Raw genomic sequence first — 6,765 nt, 5'->3', positions numbered from 1 at the left:
TAGAAATTAATATATACTTCAATATATCCATCAGTGTTAGATGAATATAGTTGGGTGGTCAAGAGTTAGAAGTCTTTAGCTTCTATTTGCATATTCCATTTCTTAAAGATTGCAGAAGTGCACATTTATTAATTAATAAACTTAAATTGACTTACAGGGTTTAAACTAGGTCAGTAATAAGACGTATTCTACAGAGCCTACTAAAAAAAAACTTTACATTTTAAAAATAATAGAAATTGCATAAGGATGTTGTTATCCCACAATTGCAAAGAAAAACTTCTGGGTATTATTTGATAGCAAGTCTTTCTGTATTCAGTTAACAAGACAGCTGAAAACTATACTTGATTTATGATACTACAACTTTTTCAAATGTTGATCAATTACATGGTTGATCAGAGCCCCAGAAAAGTGGGTATAGACTAAGCATAGCTTCTAAGTAAAATATCATTTAATTTGTTCTGAGGAGAAAAAGAAATGTATTCTAACTCTCTATATAAAACTATTGCATCAATGAAAGGACTATTTCTTCAAGAATACTTTCTACTAAATTCACTTTATTTGTGTTGTGCCATCCTTCATCACTGTACTCTGAACCTTGTTAGGAAATTCCTTTGGACACACTTCATGTCCCGAAGCACTTAACATTCCTAAATTGTTTTCTTGGAACTTGCTTTTCATTTCCTCTGCCAGGCATGCCAGTGAATTTGACCTTTGATCTGTAAAGAATGCACTTCAAGATAGATGGAGGTAAGAGAATTATGGTTCCTTGTCACCTTTTATATGTTGAAAAGTACATTTTAAAAAACATTTTGAGCAAACATACAATTAAACAAAATATGTAGTTACTTAGGTTCATAGCGCATCGCCTCCACATCCTTCTTTAGCGAATATATTTTTAGATTAGGTTACAGTCAATGACTTTTGCATTCTTTATGTCACCACAAAGACAAATAGCATTAATTTGTATTCTTATCATCTTATATATTCTTCTAGTCATCTTTATTATTCAGAAGGCAAGAACAATTAAGCAAGTAAATATGTTGCTATGTACTTCTAACACTTTTAGTTCATTCTTCAAACAGTATATATATATATATATATATCATTGCATGTATGCATTTAATTCTCCTAATTGAAAATAAATTCAAGTCATTTTAAATAATAAATACATTCATTTGAAATACCCTAAGAAAGCCTCCACTCAATCTATGACTAAGCGACAACATTTTTGGCCACTTATCTTCCTCACATATATTCGATAAAAACAGAAAACAATAGTCCCGGCACAGTGGCTCACGCCTGTAATCCCAGCACTTTCGGAGGCCGAGGAGGGCAGATCACAAGGCCAGGAGATCAAGATCGTCCTGGCTAACATGGTGAAACCCCGTCTCTACTAAAAATATTATATATATATATATATCCGGTTGTGGTGGCTGGTGCCTGTAGTCCCAGCTACTGGCCTACTGGGGAGGCTGAGGCAGGAGAATGTCGTGAACTCGGTATGTGGAGCTTGCAATGAGTCGAGATTACGCCACTACACTCCAGCCTGGGTGACAGAGGAGACTTCACCTGAAAAAAAAAAATACAGAAAACAACAAAATAAAAATTAAAGAAAAACATAATTGCGTGGCAGCATTTCTTAACTTTAATTTACTATACAGGAGTAACATTCAAATGTGTCATTTGTATTTAATGCAGAATTGCTCACTTTACTTGGATGGTGCTTGGTACTTATTCTAAAGTAGAAGTTTAAAATGATTTTACAAATACAGACTAATATTTCATTCATTCAACCTACTTATTGTACATGTATTAATGCTGAACACTAGGGAAGATGTTGGAGATAGAATGCGAATAAGACAGAGTTCCACTTTCAAGGCCACTGATATGATGGTTTGGCTCTTTGTGCACATTGAAATCTCACTCATCTTGAATTGTAATCCACATGTGTCGAGGGAGGGGCATGGTGGGAGGTGATTGGATCATGGGAACGTTTTCTCCCATGCTGTTCTTGTGATAGTGAATGAGTTCTCACAAGATCTGATATTTTAAAACTATTTGGCAGTTCCCTCCTGGCTCGCTGTCTCCTGCCACCACGTAAGACATTCTTTGCTCCCCTTTAGCCTTCTGCCATGATTGTAAGTTTCCTGAGGCCTTCCCAGCCATGTGAAACTGGAGTTAAGTAAACTCTTTTTCTTTATAAATTGCCCAGTCTCAGGTAGTTCTTTATAGCAGTATGAAAATGGACTAATAGAGTCACGTATAAGGAAATATGTAATGAATAGAAACCAATACATTCTGTGATGGGAGTAAGTACAGGATGCTATGGGAGCATATAGGAGACACATGAGGAATCTCATTAGGGTGTGATGGATAAGGTGAAGGGATTTTACATAAAGCTTGGAGGTTGAGAAGAAATTAGTCGGATAAAGAAGAATTATGCCAAATGAATAAACACACTAAAACTTTAAGAATTTCTTCAGGTGTACATCAATTCCTCTTTCAGGCCTGAGTTAATAAATGTTATACTGAAATGTACCTTGGGGTGTATAGCCAACTCTTCACTTCATGATTTAGAGCTGTGGTGTTGGTATGACTTAAGTTAAGTGAAGGAAGTTAATGCAGTAATCGGAACATTAACCCAAGGAAGATTCTAGGCCTGCCCATTTCCCTGAATTTTCCCAGTAAATCGTTACTGCATGACTCCTGCAGCAATTTCAACAGAAAGCTTAAATAATTTGGATGTTGAATAAGATTATAGAAAACTTTATTTAAAATACATGAGATTTCAATTTAAAATTTTAAAAATTATTGATATTAGCCAGTTTTCTAGATTGCTGAAAAATAAAGTAATTGACTAAGTTTGTGAATTAGTTCTTCCAACTTAATAACTAGATTATATTGAACAAATATAATTATGCAAGATTATATATAACAAATGATTGTGTGGTGATCAGCTGATATTATTGCCACTATTATAACATGAAATGTTCAATTATTCACAGTTTAATTCTGTCATGTCACAATGACAACCATGAAATGAAAATCATTTATAAAATAAAAGAAGTTGCAAAATATGTTTTAGTTTAATTTCTTAAATTAAATTTAATAGGGAGTATATGGAGGGGATTGGGCTGAGGAAATGAGAGTAATAAGCAGTGATTATACGAAAATGTGAAAACGATCTCACTGTATTTCAAACAGTTGCCTATTTGGTGAATAAGGTTTGTTATTCCTACAAAAAGCAAAATAATATAAGACTATGATTTTTATTAGTTTCACTATTTGGAACACTATAGGAGCAATTATTATGGGTCCTAAAACACTTTGTTACAATTAAAATTGTTCAGGTCATGAGGACAAAAATCATAGTTGGTAGTTGAGTCATTCCATCAGAAGATAATAATTTCTTGATGTGTGTCTATTTGACAACACACACATTCAGGTTAAAGGAGATGTCCAGTGCAGATGTGGTCTCTCAGGTCTGTAATCCCATCACTTTGGAAGGCCAAGGTGGGCAGATCACGAGGTCAGGAGTTCGAGGCCAGCCTGACCAACATGGTAAAACCTCATCTCTACCAAAAATACAAAAATTAGCCAGGCGTGGTGGTGCGTGTCTGTAATCCCAGCTACTCAGGAGGCTGAGGCAGGAGAAACGCTTGAACCTGGAAAGCAGAGACTGCAGTTAGCCGAGATTGTGCCACTGTACTCCAGCCTGGGTGACAGAGAGAGAGTCTGTCTCAAAAAAACAAACAAAAAAAGAGAGACGTTGAACAGGATATCAGTTTTACTAACCCCACCAATCAATGGCACTAGAGATATAGTCAAGGTATTATACTGTAGAATTTCACCAAGTGACATACATTTGGAGAATTGAACACCAAGCATTCAATCAATAGAAAAGTTGCCAACTCCAACTGGAGACCAAAGAATCATTTAATTACCACTCACAAAACTAATCTGGTGAATTATATATCAAATTGAGAAGGCTATTACCTTGGTATCAATTTGAACAGAATATGGTAGCATGACATTTATTAGCCAATGGAAGAAAAATAATGAATGCTAACTATTCTTCTGTGATGGTTTATTTTAGGTGTCAACTTGACTGGATTAAGGAATACCTAGAGATCTGGCAAAACTTCTGTGTGTTTATAAGGATGTTTCACTGAGGAAATTGGAGTGTAAGTCAATGGACTGAAGGGGAAAGATCCGCCCTCCATGTGAGCAGACACCATCTCATCAGCTGGGGGACTGATAGAATAAAAAGGCAGAGGAAAACAATATTTGTATGTCCCTCAGAGCTAGGACATTCATCTTCTCCTGCTCTTGGGTGTCAGAACTCCAGCCTCTCCAGGTTCAGACCCTAAGATTTACACCAGTGCCACCCGCCCCACTCTCCCCTGCCCTGGGTTCTCAGGCATTTGGTTTTGGACTGAAAGTTTTATCATTGGCTTCCCTGGTTCTAAGGCTTTTGAACTTGGACTGATGCATGCAATTTGCTTCCCTTGTTCTATAGTTTACAGACAGCCTGTTGTGGGTCTTCTCAGTCTCTGTAAATCACAAGAGCTGATTCCCTTATAAATCCCCTTTCATATATTATCTATATCTGTATCTATATCTAAACTATCTATCTATCTATATCTCCCATTGGTCTTGTCTCTCTGGAGAGCTCTCACTAACACATCTTCCAATTCCTCTATCACCCACCTAGAATTGTCTGACTTGCAATATACTCTGCTTAGGTTTCTCCATAGTAGCCATACAAGAGATTGATAGGGAAAAGTGCGCTATATTTTGGTCTGTAAAAACCTTTATCTTACAAGTTTTATTCTTTAATAAATAATTACATGTATGACAACTTACACATAATTATAGGTACCTTAAAGACGTCTTAAACTGTACACCTGGAGTCCCAAGATTTCATAGGCTTTAGCATCTGTCCCAGAGTGTTTAATACAATATTATGATAGTCGTATCAAAATAAAACAGAATGTGTTAGGAACAATTTGTACATTCCACTTTGGTCATTGTCTGACCTACTGGTGTAAGATGTATGTGCTACATACAGTTCTTATTTTAGCAAGGTAAATCTGAGAGCTGACCAGAGATAAGCTACTTCTTTTCTAAGTTAGAGAAAAGTAAGATCGCTAACACCTCCCTTTCAAGGACAGTGTGCAGAGTTCTAACTGATAAAGTTCATTCAGAATTACGTGGCTAGATACAACCAACTCCTTCCAGTAGAGGTAAGATTGGGAGTTCTTGGCCCTGCTGCCACTATAATGTTTTGATTTTTCTTATTGTGGCCTTTGTTGCATCCTATGAGATGCACTTGGTCAGTGTGTCACAAGTTAGTGGAATCAATGGGAAAGTTGATCATAAACAACTTACGCACACTGATAATATTGACCATTTACTATGATAGCCTAATGATAGTACTGAACAGAGGAAGTCCAGAAACTGCTGCAAAATTCAGCATTTATTTCAAAATCTGAGAGTCATTATAAGAAACCAGACAACTTTAGCAGGTATGTTTGTAATTTACTTTGTAAAGATTGATTTTGCATTTAGATCAAATTGCTTGCTTTTAATTCCAGTTGTCTTGTGCACATCTGAAAAGCGAAGCAAAAGCTATTATGTTTGTGCCATTAACAGGAGGAAAGTTTTGGGTCAGGCACAGTGGCTCACTCCTGTAATCCTAGCACTTTGAGAGGCTGAGGTGAGCGGATCACTTGAGGAGAGGAGTTTGAGACCTGTCTGGCCAACATGGTGAAAACCCACCTCTTCTAAAAATATAAAAATTAGTAGGGTGCGGTGGCGGGCACCAGTAAGCTCAGCTAGCTACTCAGGAGGTTGGGAGGGTAATTGCTTGAACCCAGGAGACAGAGGTTGCAGTGAGCTGAGATAATGCGTCTGCACTCCAGCCTGGGCAACAGAGCGAACCTGTCTCAAAAACAACAACATAAAACAACAAAACACATACACACACACACACACACACTCACACAAAGTAGGAAATTTTCCCAAATACTGAAATAATACAAATTTCATATTGTTGTCATCAGATGTTTCAACTAGAATATCAAGGAAGTTAATTCAGATAAAGATGACATTATTTTATCCAATTTATGTATTCTATGTAAAGGCTTAGAAAATTCATTAGGTAAAAGGTGAAATATATGACATTATTTTGAATGCTAATATCAACTAATTTAGCATTCAAAATTCCAGATAATTTATTTGAGGTGATGGTGTGAATATAATATTTGGTAGAGCAGAGTAGGGGGACAAATGAAAGATCCTACTAATTAAGAAAATCTAAGAAATAGAAATGTACTTGCAATTGGTTGTGAGGAATCGCTAATTTATAATTGGGCAGAAGCTAGCTATAATATTACACCCATTGAAAGAGAAGTTGAAGTGCCAATATATATAACTATTTTTGTACATACATGATGAAAATGATTTTTTATAATGAAGTTGATGTTGAATACAAAAGAATACTTCAACATTGCAGACTGTGACATAACCTTCCTTTAAGAATTAATTTTAAACATATGTGAACCTTTGAAATCTACTTTGTAAATCAACACATATGAACTACAAAGATTTTTAACTTTTTTGGCACATAAGTCTAATTTTGTTTGCATTTTTAAAATTTCTTTGATTTATTGAATCAAAGTATTTAACAAATAGAGTACCAAATGACTAGCTTTTAAAGCTCTTATTGACTCAAAGCTCCTGTTAAAATAAACATGCAAACAG

This window comes from Papio anubis, chromosome 9, assembly GCF_008728515.1.
Source record: "Papio anubis isolate 15944 chromosome 9, Panubis1.0, whole genome shotgun sequence".
In the NCBI taxonomy this organism is placed as follows: domain Eukaryota; kingdom Metazoa; phylum Chordata; class Mammalia; order Primates; family Cercopithecidae; genus Papio; species Papio anubis.
The sequence above is the reverse complement of the archived record's forward strand: the minus strand, read 5'-3'. Positions refer to the sequence as shown.